Source organism: Acomys russatus, chromosome 8, assembly GCF_903995435.1.
Source record: "Acomys russatus chromosome 8, mAcoRus1.1, whole genome shotgun sequence".
NCBI lineage: Eukaryota > Metazoa > Chordata > Mammalia > Rodentia > Muridae > Acomys > Acomys russatus.
In genome coordinates this window covers 46,538,815-46,544,716 of record NC_067144.1, presented here as the reverse complement: position 1 = coordinate 46,544,716, position 5,902 = coordinate 46,538,815, and positions in this window count along the sequence as shown.

Below are 5,902 nucleotides of genomic sequence, written 5' to 3'. Positions count from 1 at the left end.
TTTTCTTTCTCCACATTAGAAAACATTTTATCATCCTGACATCTGGTATTGCCATTACACTAAATTTTCTGTAAGGAAATGAAATAAATGAGTGCTCCCTTGAGCATCTTTCATTGGAAATTTCACAAGCATACACTTTAATTTACATTTACCTTACAATTTATTTAAAAAAAAGATCTTCCATAATGAGATACTATTCCTTTTGGTCTTTTGTAACAAAATATCTAAGGATGGGTGGTTTATAAACAACAGAGATGTCTTCTCCTCCCATGCCAAAGGCTTGTAAGTCTACAATGAAGCAGGGTGGATATAATATCTGAAGAGTACTCAATTCCTTGTTAATAGATGATACTTTGTGGCTTCACCTTCCCAAGACAGAGGGACAAATCAGCTCCATTTCTTCTTAAGGTCATTACTTTCTTTCACATAATTGTCCTCTTAGTACAAGCTCACAGTTTACCCTTTTAATCCCACTGGATTGAAAGTGAGTGCTTGAACATACAGACTTTAGGTGGTAAACAAACAGTAATAGCACGCCAAATACATATGGAACATCGTAAGATGTGAAGCTATAGGATCTAGTGTTTTCCCTTATGAAATTTGGTCCTGCTATGACCCAATCCTATTCTTCCGTTTGATGGTGAAAATCTTTTTTGCATTATCCTGTGGACACAGCCTTTTGTGGACCAGAGATGGTATTTTATAGTTGAAGCAGATACAAGTGGGTGTCAAGTTGACAAGGGGTGGATTTGTTATTGTTACTCTAGATGATTCTCAATTTGAAAAGATTGGGAAATTTCTAGCTGGTTCTGGAAGCACCCCCCTTGATGTGTCTGTATGTGTCTAGGGATGATTCAGTAACCAACGAAAACCTACTCAGTATATGAGTAGTTCTATAGTATAAACTAGAGATCTAGATGAAATACAAGAAATAAAGACCAATTCTGCAATTATCACCCTCTCAGACTACTAACTAAAGGTAATAATATATTCTCTGTCCTGTTGGGTTGAAACTATGAGTTGTGATAAGTTGATTTTCTTCAGTATTTGGTCATACTGACAAACAGGTGACAGACACATTGTCATTTTCAGAAATCAATTAATTTTTGACTGGTCACTGAATCAGTGAGTTGATATAGATAACATCACATTAATAATGATAGTTGCTTTGGTTTACATAATCATGAAGCTTATTGGCACTGGGTGGACTTCTGTTATGTCCCTGAGCATCCAGTTGCATCAACAACCCACTCCAAAATCTCAAATAATCTGATAGATAAATTTATGCCCACTTAACCTCTTTCTCTTAAACTCTGACGTAGAAGTGCATTTGTACCCTGTGCTCCAATAGCATTTTTGAGGCAACATATTCTCTATTTATAAACACTTTGTGTTGGTTCGCTTTCTCTTTCCCTCTGCCTTTCCGTTAATGATCATCTTTTTATTTCAGCTTTGGAAGGGTTACATTACTTTCTCATTTTCACCCTGAGAGCTATACTACATTCCATCTTTCTGCTTGAAAGAATATCTGCCCTTACATAAAAGGCAATATTGAATACTACTTAGTCATGATAAATGGAGTAACTGAAGCCCACAAGATTTTTATCTTTGAGCATATTTTCACTCTGAAATCTTAAAAGTATTTTGTGATGCAATTATCTCCACAAATATTCTTAAGCTGTTTTTTTTTCCATTCCAAATGTAACATTACAAATAGTATTTCAAATTATTGCATCATTCCAGGAAACTTTTTTCTGTGTAAGATACTTTAACAATATCATAAGTACTGAGGTATATCAAAGAATCTTGGTCGCTGAGTTATGAAATTTATTAAAGTTGTGCACACAGGGCAATATTATAGTCCTTGCAAGAAATTCTTCCATAGCATTTATAGGCACAGCAGGCAGTAAATATGTATTTTTAAGTATAAAATGGTTCTAAGAAATTTCAAAAGATGAAAAACATGTAACAAGTAAGAATATCTATTGTAGCATCCTTAATAGAGAGTGCAGCAGTAAGCACACAGTACTGGGGGGAATATGCAGTTTTCAAAAATCAACAGTGGACCAGCTACACCATCAGGATTTTTAAGATGGAAGCGTTCATTGTCAGTATTATCAAAGCCTACAATGGGTCTATGTTTAAGGACAAGAGGACAAGAGAATCAACAAAAACTATATAAATTATGGCTACTGTATGACTATGTGTGCTCTCTTTTCTAACATCAACCCAATAATATTTAAAGAGTCTCTAACACGTGAGCCAGCTACATACTATCCCCATCAAAATAGCCCTTGATGTGCTCACATGAAGAAAAATAAAATAAATAAATAATTCTCTTGAACAATCACCTCAAGCCAGACACTGAGATGAGCCTGTGTAAAGTACCTAGAAGATAGATGCTTGTGTCTCCAGAGAGCTTCTGCTTCTGCTCAGCATTGTTGAATTTCACAAAATGCTCAAGCCCTTCCTCTGGTGCCTTAGATTCTGTCCCTTTTTTTTTTTTTTTTTTTTTTTTTTTTTTTTTTTTTTTTTTTTACTCCAAAGGATAAAACTAACAAAAGAGTTGGTTGGAGATCACAGTAGGACAAACATGGGAATAAAATGTGTGAACTATAGTGTCCAGACCTCAGTCAGTTAGCTGTCCCTTCATGTAACTGAACACTATAAAGGAGTAGCTGACAAGAAAGCTGCAACAATTACCCAGTAGGGTCTTGGCCCAGCCCTATAAGAACATGGCTCTGTAATTATGAGTCTGGCCATCATTACCCACATTTGTATAAACAACCAGCCATGGGAAGGCAATACTTCTGATAGTCTCCACGCTGGCCCTATTTCTTTCAGGATGTATCATTGCCTGTTGCTAATGAACCATTAGGACTGTCTCAAACACACCCTGACAGCTGCAGAGTTTTGGGTAACAGCTCTCATTCTACTTTCCCTTCCATCTGTCTACAGATGGCTCAAATTTGACCCCTCCAAAAACAAAGCAACACCAACAAAATCTAACCAAAAGGCAATTATTATGCTTGTAGATTTCTGATTTAAAAAAATGACAAGATTATGATTTTCAGGAGAACCTAATAATTGTGGATCATGTTGAGAGTTTGACATTCATTCTGGATGTGAAGGTTTTGACACTATTTGAGGCTTGATTGCTAATATTACATTTAGATTTATTCAATCTGTCAATCATAATACCACAGAAAATAGTTATAAATGCCAGCCATAATTGCTGGAGGAAGTCAGTTCTTTCAGAACTATTATAATCATTTATTTTTCTTTTAAAAATAGTTTTTTTTAACTAAAACAGGGTGAAACAGCAGCAGCATGTTTCTGTTTATTATGTGCATCTGGGCTTTCTTAATTAATTAAATAATCTCCGAACAAGATCTTTCATCTGATATTGGCAACACAGTTGAAAGATATCACTTCATCACTCATTATATTTCAAAGAAATTGTCTCAGTGTGCAAAACGGGACCAAACTATTTTAGGGGAAATAAAATGCTGTTAGGGTTCCAGAAGATTTCAAGGAAGAACAATTTTTAGACCTTTCCAAATCTAAAGTTTACTAGTCCATATCCCCTTTGTTAAATTCAGGGATAAGGGATTTGTATTGAAACATTTACTGTGTCAATGTCTTAACTTTGCTTCTTGTTGCTGTAATAAAACACCTGACAGAAGTGACTTAAAGGAGAAAAAGGCTATTTACCTCACAATGCCGCTTTATGGCTCATCACTGAAGGGAAATCAAGGTGGTAGGAACTTGAAGCAGATAGTCATCTTCAGTCAAAGCAGAGAACACTGAATGAATGCTAGCTCAAGGACTCCATTTGCTTATTCTATTCCATAGCCCAGGATCTCTTGCCTAGAGAAGGAAGCCATCCCCAGGCAGGGCTTCAATGAATGTAATCAATTTGACAAACATGCAAATAGACTAAGCTAATCTAAGTAATCCCTTATTGAGATGCTCTTCTGAGATGATTTGTCTAATTGATAATAATCTTAAACCATTATGTATATTGTGCTGAGCCAAATGGAATGAAAAGGAATGTACTTTTGACATAAAACTTACAACTAAGTCACTATTCTTTGGTAAATCAATGTGTTTCTTTTTAGTTTGTTTTTATTTTTTGTTGTCATTGGCGTGTGTGTGTGTGTGTGTGTGTGTGTGTGTGTGTGTGTGTGTGTGTGCGTGTTGGAATGTTATCATTTCTTTTTTAATTAATTTATTTATTTATATACTTTACATCTCAATTGTAGCCCCTTCCTCCTCTCCTCCTGGTCCCAACATCCTCCTCCTTCTGCTATGGCCATCCTCTACCTCTCAGAAAGTGGGAGCCTCCCCCAACCCAACCCAACACATCAAGTTGCATCAGGATTGAGCACATCTTCTTCCTTGGTGGCCTGGCAAGGCAGCCACATCAGGACAAAGTAAACAAAAAGCAGGCAACAGAGTACTTGCCAGAGGTAGCCCTACTCCCCTTACTAGGGGACCCATATGAAGACTCAGCTGCCCACTGGGTACATATGTGTAGGATGCCTAGGTCCAGTCCATGCTTCATCCTCCTTAGACCTCCCTGGGTCTAGTTTTGTTGGCTATGTTGCTGTTCTTTTGTTATTTCTGCTCTATCCAGGTCCTTCTATCCTTCCCCCGACTCTTCCACAAGGCTCCCTGTGCTCTGCCCAAAGTTTGGTTGTGAGTCTCAGCATTTGTTTTGATCTATTGCTGGGACCTCAGAAGATTCCATCAGGAAGCATATTAGAGTCTCCTTAACAGTATCAGGGATGGCACTCTCCCTTGGTTTGAGCCTCAGATTGGACCAGGCATTTGGTTGAATATATCCTCATTCTTTGCTCCATCTTTAATCCTTCACATCTTGTAGGCAGGGTTAAGTTTTGGGCTGAAGTTTTTGTGGGTGGGTTGGTGTTTCCCTCCTTCTACTAGGAGTTCTTTCTTGTTAGACGGTGGCCTCTTTAGTGTCCACAGCCCCTGCTACTAGAGGTTTCAGCTAGAGCCACTCCCATATCCTTGCAGGAACCTGCCCTGTTGTAGGTCTCCAGCTTGTCTCAGAGAGATCTCTGCTCACAGTTTCTCTTCTCTGTGCAAGCCGTCTGTACTGCATCCACCCCATTCTCCCTACATCTCATTTCCACCCTCATTTTCCTCAGCACTCTCTCTCCTTCCTGTCCTGCTCCTTTTCTTCAACCACTACCACTATCTATTCTATTTATATTTCTGGGTGAGATTCAAACATCCTCCCTTGGGCCCTAGTTGTTACTTAGCTACTATTGGCCTGTAAATTTTAGTATAGTTATCCTGTATTATATGGCAATATCCACTTAAAAGTGAGAACATAGCATATGTGTCTTTCTGGGTCTGGATTACCTCACTCAGAATGATCTTTTCTAGTTCCACCCATTTGCCTTCAAATTTCATGATTTTCTTGTTTTTAATAGCTGAGTAGTAGTCCATTGTGTAAATGTACCAGTTTCTTTATCCATTCTTTGATTGAGAGATACATGCATTGTTTCCAGTTCTGGCTATTATGAATAAAACTGCTATGAACATAGTTGAGCAAGAATCCTAGTTGTGTGGTAGAGGATATTTTGGGTATATGCCCAGGAGTGGTATGTCTGTATATTGAGATAGAACTATTCCCAATTTCCTGTGAAAGTGCCAGATTGGTTTCCTAAGTGGGTGTACAAGTTTGCATTCCCTCCAGCAATGGAGGAGTGTTCCCCTTTCTCCCCATCCTTGCAAGCATGTGCTGTCACCTGAGTTTTCGATCTTAGTCATTCTGACAGATGTAAGATGGAATCTCAGAGACATTTTGATTTTCATTTCCCTGAGGACTAGAGATGTTTAGCATTTCTTTAAGTGTTTCTCAGCCATTCAA